Source organism: Macaca mulatta, chromosome 2, assembly GCF_049350105.2.
Source record: "Macaca mulatta isolate MMU2019108-1 chromosome 2, T2T-MMU8v2.0, whole genome shotgun sequence".
Classification (NCBI taxonomy): Eukaryota; Metazoa; Chordata; class Mammalia; order Primates; family Cercopithecidae; genus Macaca; species Macaca mulatta.
This window is the reverse complement of record NC_133407.1, coordinates 51,449,779-51,473,873: the sequence shown is the minus strand read 5'-3', so window position 1 is coordinate 51,473,873 and position 24,095 is coordinate 51,449,779. Positions and strand designations below refer to the sequence as shown.

At 35.7% G+C, this 24,095-nt stretch overlaps 1 long non-coding RNA gene across 8 annotated transcripts in view; it reads left to right on the top strand.

Annotated features, from left to right (window-relative positions):
• The window catches only part of LOC106997085 (uncharacterized), a 219,838-nt gene that overhangs the window by 58,942 nt on the left and 136,801 nt on the right, over positions 1-24,095 (top strand). For 2 of the 8 annotated variants that reach the window (XR_013414522.1, XR_013414524.1), the window contains exons 3-4: positions 17,414-20,149; positions 22,187-22,366. The exons of the other annotated variants lie outside the window; for them this stretch is intronic. This is a non-coding gene — a long non-coding RNA (uncharacterized LOC106997085). The remainder of the gene's footprint in view (positions 1-17,413; positions 20,150-22,186; positions 22,367-24,095) is intronic. 8 annotated transcript variants of the gene reach the window in all.

The window sequence follows — 24,095 nt, the reverse complement described above, 5'->3', positions numbered from 1 at the left end:
ATAGTCCCAATGCCGTTGAAACTGAAATGTGTATAAAAAGAATGAAAATAATGTATTTTAATATTTAATAGTATATCTATAATAGATATAATAGTATATCTATAATATTTAATAGTATATCTATATAATATTTAATAGTATATCTAATAGTATATAATATTTAATAGTATATCTATATATATTTAATATTTAATAGTATATCTATATATTTAATAGTATATCTAATAGTTTAATAGTATATCTATATAATAGTATATCTATATCAGGTATAGATATTTTTTCTTTATATGTTTTCCTGAATTTTTAAAGTTTTGTATGACAAAAAATAAGTTATTTAGAAATTATTACCATCTGAAACTTGAAAGGATGATGATTTGAACTTAATTTTAGTTAGCCAAGAATTAAATCTGTTTTATCCACAGTGAGAAAGAACTTGAAATTCAATATCATCCAAAAAATGAGTTTAATGTTTCCTCTAGCCTTATAGTAATCGATATCATATATTGATATCTTATGAAGTTGATACTTGATATGTGATTCACATACACTATCTCATTTAACTCCTGCAAACAAATTTATGAGGAAGCTAATGTTCTCTATTCACATTTTTCACATGAGCAGATAAAGGGTTGGCAAAGTCCTACAGCTATTTAGTGGGAGAGCTGGGATTTTAACCTGAGTTGTTTATTGTAACTGGATTATAGGCTGAATCATTAATTTTTATCTTAATATTTTCAAGAGATAAAAATACAATAGGAGAAATACTCTTTTAAGCATAAACATCACCTCTGTAAAAATATTTCTTTTATTTTACTTTTCATTCTCAGTTGTGATTCTAGTAACCAGAGATTCCTTTTGGATTGAATAATACAAAGATCTCAGTTTCTGTAGACATAGCAGGCTCTCCAAAAATCCCATGAGACTAAACTCTATGAAATAAAATAATTAAACTGTTGTTTCTTGACAAGATTACACTAGATGTTCTCTTCCAAGATAGATAGAAGTAATTGGGTTCATATGTAACACAATCAATTAGAGTGAGCCCCCTCTTTAATTACAATAGTCATATTCTATGTATAGTGAATAATTCAGAGTTTTAAGAATAATTATATAAGCCATCAATCAAGTATATGTCTAGCCTTAAATACAAATTAAAAATTATGATAAAGTGTTGCTTTATAAACCTTCTCCACTCAGTAGTGCAGAGATTTAATATACTTCTATTTGAATAACAAAGCAAAGCACAGCTGAGCAGGGATAAATAGTTCAATATATAATTTCATCCACATCTGCATCTTTAAGCATTTTCTAGCCCATTTAGAATGCATACCTCTGGTGTGTGCGAAGTGTTTTTTTCTTAAATACAAAATAAGTAGCACATGCTGTTGGAACCTTGCCTTAATCCTTTTAGCATCTTGGCATTATAGTACTTTACAAGCAGAGCTCTAACTGCCTAATAACTTTCTGTGGCTTCTAGAGTCTCCTCTACTCACTAGCAAATCAGGCCCAAAGTTCTAGAGATTTAATAATTCCCAGAAACATCCTTTAATGTGTAAGTGATGGAAAATGTTTAATAAAACCATTGATTACTATATTTCAGAGCTTCTTGCTCCACATTGGATCTCAGAATCTGTCTTAGTCTGTATTCTGCTGCTATAACAGAATACCCGAGACTGAATAATTTATACCAAACAGACATGTATTGATTCATAGTTCTGAAGGCTTGGAAGTCTAATATCAAGGTGCCATCATTTGACAAAGGGCCTGTTCTTGCTAAATCACAATATGGTGGAAGGTATCACATGGTGGAAGAGCAAAGAGATGGCAAGAGAGAGAGAAAAAGTGCGCAAACCCATTCCTGTGATAAACAATCTATTCCCATGATAATAGCATTAGTATATTTGTGAGGGTAGAGCCCTCATGATCTAAACACATTTTAAAAGTCCCACCTCTCAATACCATCACAATGGCAATTAAATTTCAACATGAGTTTTGAAGGTGACAAACCTTCAAACCATAGCACAGTCCTTCAGGGGGATTAAATGACAGTAGCTCCCTCAGTGGTAACTGACTTGATAACAGCCACTTTGTTGCCTTTCCTTCCCTATCTCTAGTTCCCATTACTACTAGTTCTTCCTGAGGCCCATTCCAAAATAAACTACTTGTAACAGAATCCTTGTTTCAGAATCTACTATGGCAAAATCCAAACTAAGATATTTTGTTATAGAAGGGGTTCAAGGTAGCAGACACTTAGAATGGGAGTTTAGAATTAAATACTTGCAAGCCAAATGACAGAAAAGGACCTAATGTTAGTGCAAAGAAATGGTGATGAATCCTGTGGTTAAAACAGCAAAACTACTAATTACAGTGGTGACTATTACTGAACTGCTCACCTGTAGTGAATTGAGATGGAGTACAGGAGAAAGGAGATAAATTGGCTTGTGCAGTATATTCAGTATTTGAGTGACGTGGGGCCCTGTGACTAAGGACTGTGGAATTGATTGACTATTGTTAGGTGTCATCAATGTTTGAGGAAAGAAAATGGCAAGCTCAAGTCAGACAGTTTACTTGGGGCATGGCATCCCTTGTAGCTGAAGAGCAGACTGTGCTGAAGATCTTTGATTGATACCATGGTCGAATTACAAAGAAAGGTGAATTCATAGTCCTGCCAAATCCCTATATAAAGTCAAGAGGCATGTAAGTAGGACTAGGGCCCTGTGACCTGAGATATCATTGGTGGATGAGCTTATAGTGGACACTATAATTTGTCAGAGAAGGTTTTAGCAGTCAGAGAAATTCTTCTTGCTGGAGATTAATAGCCTTCTCTTGCCTGAAGACCATGCAAAGTCCACATCTGAGGTAGATGCACTGCGAAGTGATGCTGTGAACAGTCAGTGAGGACCTAAGGGCTGCCAACAACGATGTGGGTGAGCTTGGAAGTACATCTTTTGGTCCCAATTCAATTACCTTCTATTACCAAATTCTCCTGCATTGACCACTTGAAATTTTCCAGTTTTCAATGGCATTTTGCTTGAAAGCATGACAAAAAGTTATTTTAGTTAGATAACTATTTCTTAAAGGTAGCTATAGTTGAATGTTATCACTTATTTGTATTTTTGTGTGACTTTCTGCATCTATGGCCAATGTCTTGACTGCAATATCCTGAAAGACCTTGATCTAGAACTACCTAGTTAAACTGCTCCTAGATTTCTGGCATGGTAACCATGAGATAATAAGGGTTGGTTGTTTTAAGCCCCCAGGATTGAAGTTGATATTTTACGCGGCAATAGATAACAAGTACAGTGATTGAGCAAAATGCTGCCTTGGAAAAATTGTAATCCATTGACCAATTTCCAGACCAAAGTCAGTTCTGTGATACAAAGCCCACCACTTGAAGAGAAAGCCAGTTCTTCTGTAGCAGCACAGAAGGATTCCTCAATTTTTCTGTAACTGTATTTAGGGATATTTACTGGAGAAAGAGCTGTTGAATTTAGGGTCCAAACTCACACCTGTAGATTCAAAATGCCATCATGAAACCCTTGTAAGAGTGAGGTAGTATGAGGGCCCTGTGATAAAGATCCAAGTCTGTTTCACAATCCACCTAATATGGGTCTATGGCCTCCTGCTATCGTCATTTTATTATCACTTGAGGGCCTAATTAAGATGGATATACTTAGCAGGTGGGAAGAACTCATGCATTATTTACCTGACCTGTGGAGTAAGAACCATGATTATAGGAAAGACCAACTGGAAGCCCCTGAAAGTGTCTCACCCCAAATGAAAGTAGCATGTCATAAACAATCCTGAGTGCATGGTGAGTGGAATGGCAGGGATTAGTGGCAGTCTCAATGATCTCATGGATGCAGAGCTGGTGGTCTTTATCATATGTCTTCTTAGTGAACCAGTATAGTCTCTGAAAAAAAATGGATCCAGATAACTTACAGCAGATGATGGTGGACTATTATAAACTTAACCAAATGATAACCCCAATTATAGCTGTTATTTAAAATATGATTATTTACTAGACAAATCAATGCAGACTCTGCCAGGTATATGCACTTATTTATCCTGTAGATGTATGCTTTTAAAACCCATAAACATTCATTTTAGAATCAGTTCACATTCACTGAGAATGAACAGCAATACATATTTACAATCTTGCTTCAGACTGTGTTAATTCTCCAGTTCTCTGTTACAGCATGGTCTGAAGAGACCTTGGTTATAGAGAAATCGTATAGGGTATTTTACTGGTCCAGTATATTAGTGACATTATGTTAATCAGATCTGGTGACCAGGAACTTGTAAGTAATCTGTAAGTAATTTATTCACAATGTTGAAGAAAAACCCAATAAAAATTAAGGGCCCTGCCCCTCTGAGTAAGGTTTAAGAGATTAGATGATCTGGGTCATGCTGAGATATATCCTCTAATGTAAAGGTTGAAACATTACATTTTGCGTTTCCTGTTACTAAGAAAGAGATGTCATATTTGGTAGCTCTCTGAATTTGGAAGAAAGCACATACCACTTTGGTTATACTGATCCATCTTATTTATTGAGTTACTCAGAAAATTACTAGTTTTGAGTGAGGTCCAGAACAGAAGTTTTCATAGCAGGTTTAAGCTGCAGCATTGTTTGGATCATATGATGTGGCAGGAGCTATGTGGAGTTTCTCTAAGCCCGAATGTAAGAGTCATAGAACCCTTCTTTCAGACTTTTGACTACCAGCCAAGCCATTGATCACTGCCATGAGTTCACGGATATCTTTAACTCAACCACTTATCCCTCCGCATGATGACAAACATACTGCTGGTATCCATTGTATATAAGGATACTATGGGGAATCTCTTCCAGCTTCAGTAAGAAAGTCATAGTACTCACTCCTTAGGTTCTGGAGCAAGGCCATCCAATTTGCAGCAAAGAAAAATATTCAGAGTTTGAAAAACAACTTCTATAATGCCATTGTTCCCTGACCCTAGGGCAGGAAGCTCCTGACCATGGAACATTAAGTAATTATGCAACCAGAAGTGCCCATCACAAGGGAAATACCTTATATCCACCAAATCATAATATCAGGAAGCAACGACAACAATCCATTGTACAGTGGAAATGGTATATTCAGGATGGGGCTCAAGAGGGTCTGAAGTCCATAAACAAGTGACACAACAGGGGACCAGAGCCCCATGTTATATGCCCCTGTTGCACCAATGCCTTTTCTTTCACTTACAGCTTTGGCCTTGTTAGGGGATACCTGAAACTAAATGATAGATAAAGAATCAAAACAAAGCAAAACAAAACAAAACACCCAAGCCTATATCTCTCAGATGGGTTGACTATGTTGATGAAAAGCCAGAAATGGACTTCTGCCACATTCTAGCCCAAATCAAAAGTGGCTCTGAAGACAGTAGAGAATACATACCTCCAAGTGGGCAGATCTTAAAGCAGTACACCTGGTAATAAACTTTATGCAAATTGAGAAGAAGTTGGGTTAATGAGATACACAAGCACATTGGCAGTGACGAATAGCTGGGCCAGTTGGTGGTCAAAGGTTTGGAAGAAGCAGCATTGAAAGATGGGGATCAGTCTGAAGAAAAAGCTTGTGGAAGAACCTGCAGGAATGTGTCTCTGATTAATGCCTACAAAAGTATCAACCATAGAATAGCCACCTGGATAAAATGACTCAGCCAGTGGATATCAGCCAGACTCATTTTTCATTTATTTAAATGATAGTATAGGGACTCACACAAGGAATAGCAGAAATGGAGATTATGCATGGTCTCAAAGGCATGAAATGTTTCTCACCAAGCCTAATATAGCTACTGTTACTCCTGAGTGTTCAACTTGTCAGCAGCAGAGACGTGTAAGCAGACTTACACTATGCTCTCAATTTAGTCTTCTCTGAAGAGACCAACAAACCACCTGTCCTCACGTTGATAGCATTATATTTTTTTTCATCCTAGAAGGACAGCAATTGTCCTCACTGGGATTAATATTCTAATTAGGCTGGTCTTTCGTACCATACTGCCTTCACCATCACCAACATCTGAAGTTTCAGTGTGTTTGACTTATTATCACTTATTATCACAGCATCACATATATTATCTTACGTCAAATGATCCACTTTATAGCAAATAAAGTATAACAATGGCACATGTTCAAGAGCTCCCTTGATCTCACCAGTTACAGCACCTAAATGCTTCCAGGCTAATAAAATGTTGCTTAGAGCCATTGGGAATTATATGCTCTTTCCCTGATAGGTAAAATATATGCATCTAGGAACCAAAAGGTGAAAGTTGGAGTGCCTTCTCCATTGTTACTCCTCATGGCCCACTTGGTAAATTTGTGCTGGACTAGAGGCCTTGTTTTCAAAGGAAGTTATGCTTCTAAGGTTTCTCTAAATCTAAGCTAACCACTGCCCAGTTCTTTAAGGGTTGTCACGCCAGTAGACAAGTAGGTAAAGAAAAAGTTTCTATACTATTATAAGTGGTATAATTATGCAGTAATAAATACATACCATGAGTACCACGAGGAAATATTGTTGCTACATATTACATGATGTGGGCAGAGAAGGATATGTCTAGAACCTAGAGATGCATTAGGTCATAGGTCACATCTTAGTGCTTCCATGCTCATTGATAACTGTGAATAGGCAATTATAGCCATCATAACCTAACAGGATACCTGCAGTGCAGACTCCTCTGCCTGGATTATCCCAATAGACAAGCAATTTAGTTTGGCAGAAATGTTGGTTGAAAGTGAAAGGAAACTAGAATGGGTAATAGAGGAGAGAGATGATGAATATCAGTTGTGGTCTCAAGATCAACTGCAATAGCCAGGACTAACCTCCCTCCACCATTTATTTTTTCCAAAATTGTATCCAGTTACCATTTTGAAGAGGCTTTGCCAGGATGGATGGAGTGAACTTGACTTGGGGCACAGGTAGATCTGAAGAAATAGTTGACTATAACAGGTGTTGTCTGTACTCCTCCCATATCATTGCAGTGTAAAATGGCCTGTGACTTTTAACTGGGTGAGGGCTTTCTCTTACACCACAACTTGCCTTGTACAGCAGCTTGAAGTGCTGGAGAATTCACATCCCCTGAGGGATCCCTCAACTAAGGGTGATGGAATTTTGTGCATAAATATCTCAGCCTTATCCCCCCTCAAGTGGATTGAATCTGTGGAACTTGTTTTACATTCAATCTGCAACATGATCAATCACCAGTTACCGATAGTGGTAAACTGACTTAACAACACTTTCTTCATTGGCTGTCCTCAAATTCCTATCTCAGTTCTCCATAACCTGACTGGCATTTCCTTAGCTCACCTCCCTAATAAATAAACTTTTTCCACTTGAATTATCAACTCACAGTCTGCTTCTGGGAAACACAAATGAAAAAAAGCATGCATTGCCCCTTTTGGCTTTGAGCTTTACCTCACCAGTGCAAAAATATTCAGCAGCCAGATCAGGGAATCTGACTGCTGAATATTTCCTTTGCAAGGGTTTTACAGTTTACAAAAGCTGCAATGGCAAGGAGCTTTTGTAAACTACAAAATCCCATGGATTACATGAAGTAATGTAAAGTCCAGCATTTCATTCTTGAGGATATCCTATCCCCTTTGGATTACCAGGATGTACAGGGCTACTTGCTTCGAATTCCAGTAGTTTGAGAGTCTTAGGCTTGTTATGAATAATACTTATTGAGGGTTTAATATATTCTGGGAACTGTTCCAAGTGCTTTACATATATTGGTTAACTTATTATGAAGTAATATAAAGTATCTATGGTGTAAAATTCATTTTCTTGATGCTGAATCCGTGATCATACCACTGGTCTTCTCTTATTTACTCATATCTACTTCTTCTAATATACATGCCTGAGGGACCAGATGAATAAGCTCTGCACAAGATAAGAGTAAATAAGTCATTAGCAAGTGTCACTCAACTTTGTAATACATGTTTAGGTTCTTCAGATGATTTTTCAGATATCTTCATACAGCAAAGTTACTAGATTAGTGACTTATGGAAACACATGTATATTTCATATGAATTGCAACACCTATTTAATTAATTTGCCTCTTCCTGTTTCTGTTTTCATATTCCCTCTCCATGATGTTAGAGCTAATTCTAGTCTTTTAATTTTGTGAGTTATAGTCTCAATTTAAATCAAATACTTTGGGCATAGGTATATAAATTCATGTTCAAATTTACTTAAGATGTATTTATTATTGTTGTGTACTCCAAAACTTAGGGCAATTAAAGGGGTATATATTTAGTGAAAGAGCAGAATTTGAAACTGTAAACCAAAAACTGTTACTATGATTTAGTTGTTTAAAAGAGTGAATCATTTAGAGGCATATATTTGAAGTGATTATCTAAAATATAAGCCTTTAAGCAGATTTTAAAATATTGTATTTTAAATTTATAACATTACTTTGAAATGTGACTTTGTAAAAATAAATAAATAAATAGATAGATAAATAAATAATTGTATTCCCAGTTCCTTTCTCATTGAAGACAGATGGAATTTAGGTAGACTTATTAACTAAATTATATATGTTATGATTACATACTTTTCCTTCTTGCAGCCATAACGCTTCTAATTTTTTCTTTATTAGTCAAAATTTTGACATATTTCATGTAATATATTTGCTGTTTGATGTACGGTACCATGAAAATTTGTCATCTGACTATTTAAATATTTACTTCAGTGAGGTATGATAGAATTAGGACACTTCATTGAGAAAGGCACTATTTAGAAGAGAATACATTAAAATAGTGTAGTATTTTAGCAGGATAACTCATCATTAGCTTCATATTTATGCATATTCTTCTGTATTCCTTCTGAAGAGAGTCAGCAGCTTGAGATTTGGCCCAACAACTACTGACAAGGGAGCTTTCTGCAAGGATAAAAGCTTTGAAAATCACTACAAATAAAGCATCTTGTTTTCCATTAAGTTACATTCAAATATCCATGTACTGTACCCTGTAATTAAGTCAAATATCAATTTTAATCACTGCATCCTTAGTACATAATTTCTGTAATGCAATTGCAGCAGTACAATATGGAGCAGCTAAAATGCCCTTGTTAAATGGAATTTTAACTGCGGGAAATTGAGATACAAAGAAAATCATCATACCTGCACTTAAGCAGTTAAGCTGAGAGATTTATGTTTAGGAAAGTAGGGGAAGAGAGACTGGTTTAATTCACAAATTATTGTCCCTGCTAGTCTACATCTATGATTTTGAAATAAGAATATTGACTATGCTTTGATTTTAGAGAGTATCTGAGAGTATCTTTAGAGAGTATCTACATCTATGGTTTTGAAATAAGAATACTGACTATGCTTTGATTTTAGAGAGTATCTGAGAGTATCTTTACAGAGTATCTACATCTATGGTTTTGAAATAAGAATACTGACTATGCTTTGATTTTAGAGAGTATCCGAAGAAGTTTCTTAAAGATAGGACTCCTATTCTATTAGTTAATAAAAGGATCCTACAATTAAGTTTGAATGCTATTATCTTAACAGATAGCAACGTTAATTTTGAGGAAGAAAACTATCTTCCTTTTGCTAGCTTTCCAAGAAAGGAGTTTGACTGTGGGAGAAAAAGCTTTATTATTTAAAATACAACTTGCAGCTCTTCAATTAGAAGCAATTTCAAATGTCAGATTTAAAGTCTATACAACATCTCACATAAACGTAGCAATTGCCTTGCACATCATTCAGCAATACTTTAACTCTGTTTAAGACTGGAAGAAAATATTTTGAGTAGAAATAGAAATGATGAAATAACTACTAGGTGTCATCATATCTTCCTCATATTGACACATTAGCATATTAGGAAAAAAAATGTCTGGTCATATATAGATATTGCCAGGCTTAAAACTCTTGCTCCTTTCTTCAGTGAGCTGGCTCAACATTCATACTGGCATTACTCCAAGAAATGGAAATCATTTGAGATGTCATTATGTAGTTAGTGGTTCTAGAACCTTGATAGAATATTTACAATTAAAAAATACAAAGTTTTGAAAATCCATGAATAATTCATCTGACCATTTACACAAAACATTCAGCTGAAATATTCCAGTGTTGCCTATACAAGTGCATGCTTAAGCTACTCTTTTTCTTTACGATGAGAGGGAAATAGTTTGCTGGGCACACCCTTCTTGTCAATGGTGCAAATCCTTTTAGAATCCAATTTTGAAACTGCCATTTAGATTAGGTTCATGTTCATAGCTTTTGAATTATTGATTACTTGAAGGCCAGGGCATCCCAATCTGTGTCATAGATGCATAATTTATCATGATGTGTAAAAGCATGTGTATCTTAAAGGCTTCTGGAACTTTATTTCAATGCCTAATGACAGCACATCTGGAGCTTTTTATGTTTTCAAAGTCTTGGCAAAAAGACAGGGCCTTCTGGTGCTGTGGCCTCACGTGACAGCTCAGTACCTTTTAATGTCCCCTTTCTGTCTTTGAATTTTATACTTTTCCTTTCTGATTTGGTTCTTCCCCCCACCCCCAGTCCTTCACATCACTAACTCTTTCTTTGGTCTTTGTATATTTTTTAAGACTCTATTTCACAGGCCCCTCCATGGTGCCCCCATGTTTTCTTTGCATCTCTCTTCTTTATGTTCTTTTGTGCATTCTGCCTTTTTTGATTTCTGCTGCTTGAGAAAACCCTTTCAGACATTTTCCTATTTATTGTGTTATTTTTCTTTGTAGGAAGATCCTAGTTAATTTATTACTGGTCTGAATTTTGTCTCAGAGACCTCTAATATTTGCCGCACCACAGTGAAGAAAAGGGGTGGATAATGGCAAACTTCCTTTAACTTCTGTTGTTAGAATGATAAAAGTTGAGTGGGGCGATTTCAAAGCTGGGGGTGATTCAAGCCTTCCTCTTCTCCGGAGGTCAAATCAACCACCACCACAATGAGACTGCCACCTTCCCACTTCCTTGCTCTTAACCCCAACAATGACAATCGGCACTCAGTCACAAACTGACAGAAATTCCAACTTGCAGAGTCGGAAAAGAAAAAGGGGCCAAGGATTGCTGGTGAGACGGAAGAAGCTTGAAGTGCAGACACATGCATAAAGGAAAACTGTTGGATAAAAACACCCCATTTTCCCATTTTAAATGCCTTTTCAGTTTTTGTCTCAATTATTTTTAATCTTTCTTCTAAAGTAAGATTTGAGTAATCTTTTATAGAATATAATCTTTATTGGTCCCTGAATTAAGTCAGATTATTATGAAGAGTTATTGTTTTATGTATGGGATACAAATCAGAATTTACATTTATGTTTCCTTATTGTTTTTGAGGAATGTGACTGCTGCCTAGAATAAAAGACTCTCATAAAAGGGTAGTGTTCACAGAGATACATGTAATGGCATATTGAGGACTTTCTTCATTTTTTTAAATGTAGAATTAAATACACTTATTATGAAGACATCTTAGGAGACATATTGAGAAATAAGTTTTAAAATTTGATTCAACATTTCTGCATACTTTATGTAACCTGCCTGTGAAAGAACCCTAGGGTTGGTGAGTATGATGACATACTAGCAATGTGATACTGATTATTAAAATTTCTATATGTAGTTGTTTTCTTTCAGAAGATCCAATTTGATCCTTGTTGTTTCAAAATCCATCGAATGCAGGTTTTCTCCTTCTAACAGAGAAAGGCTATCTACAGGCAGGATATCCCATTTTGTTATCCTATTAAGTGACATTTAGACTTCCACAGTTTGTCTTCTTTACCACTTGATACTGATGTCTTATTGCTCTTCACATGTAAGCCAAAGGATAGAGTTTTCTTCTATATTAATGCAAAGGTTCTTTAAGATCCATGCACACAGGCTTTTTTCACACCTTTGAACTAAGGTGCCTGGGATGTCTTTCAGTCCTCAGAACAGACAATGGCTGAGCTCTCAACTCTTCTTTTAAAGGGCTCAAATTTGAGTTTTCCTATGACAGCTTTATCAGCAAACTCCTAATGAGGTAAAATTGGCTACTCGTGGACTTGGTTCTCTGTATCCGGCATATTTTTCAACAACAGCCCCTAGAATACATTAGGGCACCTGAGGTTGTGCTTGATACAAAATAGGCATTCAATATCTACAGACTGGCATCAATATTGACACTTACAGACTGACAGAATGACTGGTTCATTAGATACCTAATCACTTACAGTGCTCTCATCAAGCCCATGATGGATTAATTCATACTCCTGTACTTTTGCATATGCATCCTCTCTGGTCAGCGTCTTGACTAGCTGAGTCATTAAGGCAAGAAGAAAATGAGCAGAAAAGAGGGGAGAAATAGTCAACATGTACCAAGAACCTGCTGAGCCAGGTACCGTGCCAAGCACTTTACATTAATTAGTTAATTTAACCTCACAATAGCCAAATGAGGCAGGGACCATTATCATTCCCCTTTGACAATATAGAAAACTGAAACCAGGAGATCAATGAACTTTCCCGTAGTTACACAACTAGTGTGGAAATTGGACTCAGTTTCTGTCTGTATGACTATAGCGCTCAAGCTATTAGGCTGGTGCAAAAGTAACTGCGGTTTTTGACTTTTTTTTTTTTTTTAAAGGCAAAAACCACAATTACTGTTGCACCAACATAATGATAACCTTCAATCGTTCTAACTTATCTAGCTAGTGAATGCAAACTTGTTTTGCAAAATCTTTGCAGCTAACCATTTCTCCAAGGAGCAGAGCCTGGCATGACAGTCATTTCAATGTTTCCCCTTTGTGCAGAGCTAGATGAGATTATTACTATGTGACTATTCAGATTTGTCTTTTTCCTGTTCCTTGAAGGCATGGGTGATGTCATCTTATCTCCTGTGCCTGGACATTTCCTGAGTCCTAGTTGAATAAATGGATGAGTGTCCTTATTGTACAAATTTTTATCACAGTTGTCATATGCATTGCAGTTATTTATTTTATAATCTTATGATCTTTTTCCTGGCCTTGCTTCTGATCTTGTTCAGAAACATCTGCTGAATGAATGAAAGAATGAAAAAGTGAAGTTAAGAATAAACACAAGTGATTGTGGTGTGGAAGGCTTGTTTCCAAATCTTACTTGCCAGACTCTTAAAAATTTATTTGTTCTTATCTGTCTGAATAATTCCAACTCAAATGTCAAGACTCAAGATATGCATCTTTTCCTCAGAAAACGCCACTGCCCCCAATATTCACACCCAGGGTGCGCCCAGACTGACAGGGAGAAAAGGCTCATTGTTGGAGCCTCTAGCTCGGACCAGAGCTGGATGATGGCGCTTCCCATGTTGTAATGCAGCTCTTTATTTGGGTCTAAGTCTCCTAATAGGCTAAGACCTAGAGACTAATATTTTATTTAACTGTATGTCTTTAATATGTAGCATATTTCTTAGCATGCAGCAGACAGTTATTGACTATTAACTGCTATTTGTTGAATGAGTGAGTCATTTTGTATGTTTATAAATAGGGGTGGGAACCCAGAAAATTAATTAAAGGAAAAAGAGGCTAAAGTTAAACTTTTATTTTTTTATTTCCATAGGTTTTTGGGGAACAGGTGTTATTTGGTTACATGAGTAAATTCTTTAGTGGTGATTTGTGAGATGGTGCACCCATCATCTGAGCAGTACACACTAAACACAATTTGTAGTCTTTTATCCCTCACCCACCTCGCACCCTTTCCCCTGAGTCCCCAAAGTCCATTGTATCATTCCTTTTTTCTTTTGAGACAGAGTCTCTCTCTGTTGCCAGGCTGGAGTGCAGTGGTGCAGTCTCCTGGGTTCAAGCAATTCTCTTGTCTCAGCTTCCCAAGTAGCTGGGTCTACAGGCACGCACTACCACGCCCAGCTAACTTTTTGTACCTTTAGTAGAGATGGGGTTTCATCATGCTGGCCAGGATGGTCTCGATTTCTTGACCTCGTGATCCGCTCACCTTGGGCTCCCAAGGTGTTGGGATTACAGGCATGAGCCACCACCCCTGGCCCACTGTACGTCTTATGCCTTTGCCCCCTCATAGCTTAGCTCCCACTTATGAGTGAGAGCATACAATGTTTGGTTTTCCATTCCTGAGTCACTTTACTTAGAATAATAGTCTCCAGTTCCATCTAGGTTGCTGCAAATGCTGTTAATTTGTTCCTTTTTATTACTGAGTAGTATTCCATTATATATATATGCCACAGTTTTTTTAATCCAGTCGTTGATTGATGAGGATTTGAGCTGGTTCCATATTTTTGCAATTATGAATTGTGCTGCTGTAAACATGTCTGTGCAGGTATCTTTTTTCATAATGACTTCTTTTCCTCTGGGGAGATACCTAGTAGTGGGATTGCTGAATCAAATGGTAGTTCTACTTTTAGTTCTTTAAGGAACCTCCACACTGTTTTCTGTAATGGTTGTACTAGTTTACATTCCTACCAGCAGTGTAGAAGTGTTCCCTGTTCACTGCATCCATGCCAACATCTTTTTTTTTTTTTTTTTTTTTATTTTTATGGCCATTCTTACAAGAGTAAGGTGGTATTGCATTGCAGTTTTGATTTGCATTTCCCTGATCATTAGTGATATTGAGCATTTTTCACATGTTTGTTGGCCATTTGTATACCTTCTTTTGAGAATTGTCTATTCATGTCCTTAGCCCACTTTTGGATAGAACTATGTGTTTTTTTTCTTGCTGATTTGTTTGAGTTCATTGTAGATTCTGGATATTAGTCCTTTGTCAAATCTATCTATTTATCTTTATTTTTGTTGCATTTGCTTTTGGGTTCTTAGTCATGAAGTCTTTGCCTGAGCCAATGTCAAGAAGGGTTTTTCCAATGTTATTTTCTAGAATTTTTATAGTTTCAGGTCTTAGATTGAAGCCTTTGATCCAACTTGAGTTGATTTTTGTATAAGGTGAGAGATGAGGATCCAGTTTCATTCTTTGACATGTGGCTTGCCAATTATCCCAGCACCATTTGTTGAAGATCAGTTGGCTGTAGGTATTTGGGTTTATTTCTGGGTTCTTTATTGTGTTCGATTGGTCTATGTGCCTATTTTTATACCAGTATCATGCTGTTTTCATTACTTTGGCCTTGTAGTATAGTTTGAGGTCACGTAATGTAGTGCCTCCAGATTTGTTTGTTTTGCTTAGTCTTGCTTTGGTTATGCAGATTTTTTTTTCTGATCCATATGGATTTTAGGATTGTTTTTTCCAGTTCTGTGAACAATGATGGTAGTATTTTGTCAGGAATTGCATTGAATTTGTAGATTGCTTTTGGCAGTATGGTCATTTTCACAATGCTGATCCTACCCATCCATGAGCATGGGATGTGTTTCCATTTGTTTGTGTCATCTATGATTTCTTTCAGTAGTGTTTTGTAGTTTTCCTTGTAGAGGTCTTTCACCTCTTTGATTAGGTATATTCCTAAGTATTTTATTTGATTTTATTGCAGCTGTTGTAAAAGGAGTTGAGTTCTTGATTTGATTCTCAGCTTGGTCGCTGTTGGTGTATAGCAGACCTACTGATTTGTGTACATTAATTTTGTATTCTGAAACTTTGCTGAATTCATTTATCAGTTATAGAAGCCTTTTGGAGGAGACTTTAGGGTTTTCTAGGTACATGATTGTATCATCAGCAAGCAGCGACAGTTTGACTTCTTCTTTACCAATTTGGGTGTCCTTTTTTCTTTCTCTTGCCTGATTGCTCTGTCAAGAACTTCTAGTACTATGTTGAATAGAAGTGGTGAGAGTGGGCATCCTTTCCAGTTCTCAGAAGAAATGTTTTTAACTTTTCCCCATTCAGTATTATGTTGGCTGTGGGTTTGTCATAGATGGCTTGTATTACATTGCAGTATGTTCCTTGTATGCCGATTTTGCTGAATGTTTTAATCATAAATGGATGCTGGAATTTGTCAAATGCCTTTTCTGTGTCTGTGGAAATGATCATGTGATTTTTTTAAAACTTCTGTTTATGTGGTGTATCACGTTTATTTACTTGTGTATGTTAAACCTTCCCTGCATCCCTGCTATGAAACTCACTTGATTATGGTAGATTATCTTTTTGATATGTTGTTGGATTTAGTTAGATAGTATTTCGTTAAGGATTTTTGCATCTATGTTTATGAGGGATATTGATCTGTAGTTTTCTTTTTTTGTTATGTCCTTTCCTGGTTTTGGCATTAGGGTGATACTGGTTTCATAGAATGAATTAGGGAGGAATCCCTCTTTCTCTATCTTGTGAAATAGTGTCAATAGGATTGGTACCAAAGTCCACTTCACTCCCCTGCCACCTCCACTGGAGCAGGTGCTGGTATCTATGGCTGAGAGACCTGAAGACGGTTCATATAATGGGACTCTGAGGAGACACAGAGTACCAGCCCACAGCCTGGTAGCCGTCCTGGGTGGCTAGATCCAGAAGAGAAATAACAATCACTACAGTTCAGTTCTCAGGAAGCCACATCCCTAGGAAAAGGGCAAGAGTACTATATTAAGGGCGCACCCTGTGGGACAAAATAATCTGAACAGCAGCCTTGAGCCTCAGACCTTCCTTCTGACATAGACTACCCAAATGAGAAAAAACCAGAAAAACAAATCTGGTAATATGACAAAACAAGATTCTTTAACACTCCCCAAAAATCACACTAGCTCACCAGCAGTGGATCCAAACCAAGAAGAAATCCCTGAATTGCCAGAAAAAGAATTCAGAATGTTGATTATTAAGCTAATCAAGGAGGCACCAGAGAAAAGTAAAGTCCAATTTAATTTTTAGTTCTTTAAAGAACCTCCACACTGTTTTCCATAATGGTTGTACTAGTTTACATTCCCACCAGCAGTGTAGAAGTGTTTGTGTGACTTGTAAGGAGGGGCAGATTGCACCTATGAGTAAATTTCCCTTTGGAAATAGTCACGTAGTACTGTTAAAAAGCATATTATAAGAACCACTTTAGGGCAATAGTTGTAAAAATGCAACCCAAGGCTTCCAAAATTTTAGCAACAATACTCTTAAATTGCAGTAGATGGTGGTGTTGTTATGAAAATCTGCCATCCTTGGTTAACTAAAATGAAACACATCTCACTTTTCATAAAAACACTTTTGTTCCTTTTTATTTTGAAAAATGAAGAGAAAAGAGGGTGCCTAATAACTCTTGTTTCTAGAAGCTTTAAGTACAAGAGAAAACTTAAAAAAAGAAAGTGGTCACTGTTGGTCCATGATTGAAGAATTATAAAAAAGTTTATTTTTCATAATTGATGGTATATAGATAGATATGGATGATACATGTTATATATAAATATAAATATATATATTTGTGAATATAATTATGTCACAGAGATGATAAAAATGATACATTGTGTGTTGGTCACTATCTATATATAATTGTATGTATATAAATTGCATATATCATATACATAATTTTTTTCTGTATTTGCTGTTTAGGATTGGAGAAGGAAGAATGGTCCCCTTCCCTACGTCTACAACTATCAACACTTCAAAATATGGTTAAAAAAGACTCTAATTACTTAAAAATAGAATAATGTATCTTTCCATGGATGGGTGTCCATGTTTGTATTACCTTGAGATCAAAGTCTGACAGAGTATATGGGAACATTTCTCTTTTGCCTTATTCCAACCCCACATTTATTAGTCCAAAATTAAAATGTGTATTATCTTTTGACTGATCAATGAAATGGGTACAAGTCAAAGACTACAAAACATTTCAAGAAAGACTTCAGAATATCTTAGTACTGTACAAGCAAACAAGATTTTGATTTAGATTATTTCTTAATACTTCCTAAAGTTAAGCAATTTTCTGTAGAACGACTGAATGATTTCCTGAAGTAAAATATATATTTCTGCTGTTGTATAAAAGCAAGACAATTAATTTTCTCCTTATATCTTCTTATTCTTCTTATGCTTGCATCTATTTAGTATACAAATCAAAGGGATTAAAAAATTGATGTACAGACAGTCCCCAGTTTACAATGGTTTGACTTGACTTTTTGACTTTATGATGGTGCAAAAACCATACACATTCAATAGAAAGTGGTAAGACACTCTCCTGTGATGCTGCAGCTCCCAGTCAGCCATGCTGTCACGAGGGTAATCAGCTGGTATTCTATAGTGTCCTGTGTTGCCAGATGGTTTTGCCCAACTGTAGCCTAATGTAAGGTGTCTGAGCACGTTTAAGGTAGTCTAGGCTAAGCTACAACGTTAAGTAGTTTAGGTGTATTAAATACGCTTTAAAGTTATGATATTTTCAACTTACAATGTTTATGGAGATGAAACCTTATGTTAAGTCAAAGAGCATCTGTATAAGCAGGATCATTATCCTTATGTAAATGAGATCAAAAAAGAGAAGCATTCACTAAGACTATTCCTTTTAGTACTATTTTCTTGATAAGGAAAAAAGACAAAAAAAAAGTTGACCAAATTTTTAAAAATTTACATTTTATATTTTTAAAGCATATCAATTCTATACAGGCCACCTAAATATTAGACTTTCAGATACGTGACTTCTAACATATTCTGAAGGCATTTTTATATGTATGTAAATGTGTATATATAGACATTTACATACATATATAGACATTTCCATACATATATATCTTTACATCTCTGAAAATTAATATTGAAATATGTGAGAAACAGGATTTGTTGTGTGTGCTCGTTTTAAAAACACTGTATAACAGTAAAATATTTTTCATTGTGGAAAATGATTAAATGGTATTATGTAGAATTATTTTACAGCTGATGACATAAGGGATGATTTTTTTCAAAAAATTCTTTTACTATTTTGAAGTGTCCTTTTAAAAGAATGATACTTTTTACAACAATGATAAAATAATTATTGTAATACAAAATTTAATGTCCAAAGACATTATCAGGAACACACGGATTATTGAAAAAGTAGTTTGTAAAACCTGATGTCTAATATATTAACTAAAATAAAATTTATTTTTGTTAATCTAGGTCATAACTGCTTTTGGAATATCATGAAACATATGAATGACTTTATTCCAAGTGACAAATCATTCAGTAGAGTCAAACTACAGTGTTTTCCAAAGGAATTTCCTTTTAATGACTTGCAGATGTTGTTATGTTTAATGTCAATAAAAAATTGAATTCAGTTTTTAGACATAAAAATTTACATGAAATACATCCCCCGAGTACATTAAGTGTTTTCACATTCATGAAAAAGACCATTTGGAAAAGAGTAAAAACAGATATTTTAAAAAGTTATTACTAAAAATGTTTGTTAAATATTGTAATGACTTTCCTAGAGCAACCCTTAAATTGAAAACCTAAGAAAATACTCAATTTTATTTTAGAGAGAGAAAGTGTTTTTAGGATTGAGAAAGAAATTACTTCTTAATATTTTGAAATCCTGTACAGGTTAAGCATTCCTAATCCAAAAATTTGAAATCTGAAATGCTTCAGAATCCAAAACTTTTGAGTGCCAATTTGATTCCACAAGTGGAAAATAATACAGTTGACCTCACATGACGGGTTGCAATCAAAACACAGGCACACAACAGACTGGTGATCATGATAACAGTGATGATGAAGATGACTGACATTGTTAACGCTGCAGAAAAAGTACCTATAGACGGCGTGGTGAAAAGGTGTGATGGGCTTATTGAAGGACTAGGGCAGCATGCATTCATCACAGAACAAGAAATCACATAAGTTATAAAATCAAAGAAAGAATTCTAAGACAAAGAATGAAAAATTTTTAAAAAAGTTATTAATGAGGCAGAGGACATTCTGGAAGAAACATTTTAAAAAGTCATCCAATAGGATGCTTCTTCATCTTTAGAGGAACCACTTTCTGGTGTTCCTCTAAAGGAACCAGAAGTATAGTAATCTTCTAATCTAAACAGAAGATTGCAGGTGGAGACTGAAAGTCTGACATTGCTTGTGGGTGTTGTTGTTAGTTGATACTGGCATTCTGGTGATGACACAGTGCTGTTTGGTTACCTCCAACACATTATTTTTTCACTGTATCAATGGTGTGTCCTCTTTTTTACAGTTAAATACTTTTGTGTGAATAAGTGTGAGAAAATGATTGCTTATTAATAGCATATAAATTCAGAGTCAGGAGTGATGGTAATGCCAGAAGAAAACCCTCAGATTATCCACGAGAGGCTGAGATAGTGACACTTTTGCTTCCTGGTGAGTCAACGTACACTAACTTTGTTTCGTGTGCAAATCTATTTAACAATATTGTAGAAAATTATCTTTAGGCTATGTGTAATGGTGTATATGAAACAAAAATTTTGTGTTGTGACTTGGGTTCTATCCCCAAGGTATTTCATTATGTATATGCAAATATTCCAAAATTTGAAAAACTCCAAAACACTTCTTGTCCCAAGCGTTTTGGATAAGGGGTACTCAACACATATTTGTTTTTTTTCAATCTGCATTTTAAATTTTCTGACAAAATATATGGAAAAAAAAGTCTTTAAAAAAAGCACTCCTTAAAAAGGCATAAAGTTTCTATTTCAATATATATTAGTAATTCACAAAGTAATCCTCTAATAACAGCATCACAATCGGCTGGAGTTTCCCGTTGAAATAATGTGGGTGGGATTTAGGGATATATGGCCTGAGGCATCTCATCATAGGATCTTTTAGAGACCACAGTGGCTGGAAAACAAGCTAGAATTTCACTCCCACCAGCTCCTTAGCGCTTCTTAACAAGTCCCACACAGCCACATAGTGATGGTGAAGGCGGTTGACCATAAGATGCCACTGAGAGATGGGTTTAAATCTTTAAATAAATAATTTTATGACATGGAGAAATTTGTTAAGAATAGGCTCTTAATTCTTTTCTCTGTTAGAATCTGCTTTTAAAAATGCAGGTGCCTAAGCCCTGTCCTGAGGCTCCCCAGTTAGAATATGACTTGGTCTCACCTGTTTCTGGATTCTTACCTCTGTATTTTCCCAAACTGTTTGGTTCTCTGAGTTCTACTTTGACTGATTTTTTTCTCTTCCAATATATCATTTGCTCTCTTGCTTAGAGGCCTCCACATATAATATCTCTTCTGCCTAAGATACTATTCTCTATCCATCTCCCCATCCCTGTACCTCCTTTATCTTCCTGGCTAATCATGACTCTCTGCAGAGAAGGTGCCCAGATGTGTGCTTCTCTAGAACTTTGCCCTTTTCTCTGTCATAATACTTGCAATTGCCTCTTTGTTTACTTACCTTGCTAGATTGCAAGTTTCTTGAAGTCAGGAATGGTGACTCATTAGCTTACCATGCTATTTCAGTGCTCAGCACAATGCTAGGCCCTCAAGAAGTATTTACTAAATGAAGAATCCAGATTAAAAAAAATGTTTCATGGGTACATAGTAGGTATATATCTTTATGGGGTACATAAGATGTTTTAATACAGGCATGCGATATGAAATAAACACATCATGAAGAATGGGGTATCCATCCCCTCAAGCATTTATCCTCTGAGTTACAAACAATCTAATTACACTCTTTAAATCATTAAAATGTAGAGTTAAATTATTATTGACTATAGTCACCCTATTGTGCTATCAAATAGTAGGTCTTATTCACTCTTTCTATTTTTTTCATACCCCTTAACCATCCCCAACTCCCCACTCCAAGGATCCAGATTTTTTACTCTCTCCCCATATTTTTTTTAAAGCTTATTTTTATTTTTTATTTCCTAAGGGTGCTAAAATTCTGCTAAATCATTCAGAAATAATAGCATCACAATATTAGCATTTATTTAGTCATCTATCAAGTCGTCCTCCCACCCCCAGAATTAGGGCATGTGGGTGAAGTCTTAGGAGCCTGCAACATTTTTTTTTTTCTTTTAAAGGGGCTAGGCACACTCATATCAAGTTGCTCCTTGGCATTTTAAGTGCTATTAGATTTAGAATTAAGATATGCTCTAAATGAAGTACCAATTACTAGTCACTGGTTCAAAATTCAAAGGGGAAGAATAAAGGAGTTGAGGGTGAAGTTAATAAGTAGTCTTCTGCCTCGACTCTGAATCTGCACCCTGATTTGTCCCCATTCCTCTCCTTCTCACACCCACTCTGCCTGTGAAGTCACTTCTACTCTGGAATCTGGGACAAATCCTAACTTCAGTAAAAAGGAGTTTAAGTATTTGTCACTGAGTTATCAGGGAGAATCAACCTTGAATCCATGTTTCTATGGTTTTAAAATGGCCTTTTGTTTTATTTCTAGAAGATGCAATTCTTGACTTGTGATGAAATCAGTTCCCCAATTTATACTGCATTCGTGGAAACTGGGTCTCGGGCAGCATCTCAGCAATTCCTTCCAACCTAAAGTTCTCTCATCTGCTGGTAACCAGTCCATTCCTATTGGTGTTCAAGCAATCACAAACACATCCTACTTTTGAGAAATGTGAGCACATGGTTCCCAGCTCCTTCCTAAAACTCTGCCTTGGATATAAAACATATCCCTGGGTAGCTCTTTTTCTGTCATCACTTCTGCCAGATGTTGATTGCAGAATTCCTGTTTGTTTATTATTAACATTAATTCCAAGAGATGTGTTACCCTGTGTCCAGAACATGAAGTACTTGACTTGCACCAATCTTGCTTATGATTTGTATTTCATTTGCACATGGTCCAAGATGAAAACATTCAAGCAGTATAATCATAAATATTGGCATTTCAGTCATCTGACCCCTAATTTTTTTCCCTTGACATTAGGAATTGATTCAATTTACAGTGATTGCTGCCTATGTAATTATTTCTTCGTAACACAATATTTTAAGAGTACATTAACTCATGCATTATGAGATTGAGTATGTCATAATTATACAAAGCAGCAACTTGATCCGAGAGTTACAAAAAAGAATGGTACTACCTTTCAATTACGACTTTATCTCAGATCCATTTATCAAGTATTGTCAGACTCATGGCCTGTGGGTATCTTTATTTTGTGTCATAAACAGAAAAAGAAAAAAATCATTCAGTTCAGAGCTCAAATCCCTTTTCGGAAAAAAAAAAATTGTATGGTAAAACTGTTTAGCATAAGAAAAGCATTTTTTAAGGCTTTACATAGTTTGTAAACAAGTGTTTATAAAGCCCCCTTTGGGTCTTTGCGACCTTCATAAAATGCGCCTGATTATCAAAGAACAAATAAATTAGGCATGTATACCAAATTTTTCTCTTACAAAGAAACACTGGTGAAATTATGTTAAAATAAACTTGACAAGATTTCTGGATAAATGATACTTCAGTGCCAATAATGCTGTTTCTCTAACAACCTTGCTAAAAGGCTAAATTTTTTGGTGATAGATTATTCCTGAGCATGATACAGATTGCATTTTTAATTTTGCAAATGTTTTTGATTGGCTACTATGACCTTGATAATTACACTGGACACTAGGCATTCAGGGGTTGATACTGGCTGTAAAAGGATCACAGGTGTTTTATTTGCAGCCAGCTAGTGTTCTTTTTAACTCTGATTCCTATCTAAACTCTAGTCGGAAAAACCTAGGATGGGAAAAGCAGAGAAGAAAGAAAGAGAGAGAGAGAAAAGCATTTTTCATGAAGAACCATTCTGCAAAGCATTCTTTATTTTTCGCTTTCCTTCTTTTGTGAAGGGGTCAACCTCAGATAAATAGATTAGATTTGATTTATTCTTTGCCATTGGTTTATTTTTTGCTGATAACCTACAGTTCAAATCTCACAGTTTACTTTAAAAGTAAACAGGCTTCCAAATTAACCCACCTTGGGAAGGTCTTGTGATTCATGGCAACATCCTGTCCATAAGTAAAGAATCTTATCGTGAGCTTTCAAATTGTTGACGTACTGATAAATGCATAACCCACTGACACTGAAAAGGACACTGATTTATTTCCAAATTATAAAGTTTTACTGACTGTCTTGCACGTAGACATTCTAGCCTGTGTGTGGCAATCTGTTTCCAAGGATTGTAACCTCTGTATTGTACCCTTCAATAATAATGGACAACTCCCATATGAGGAGTCCCCCTTCCCTTCCAAGCTTTCTTATAAATGTCTTCCAACTTGTCAGACTCCAGAACACTCCCAATTTTGTTGGTGTGTTTTCCCAGGTCATTCCTCACATTTGCCTTCCAATAAACCGTTATCAAATTATTTCT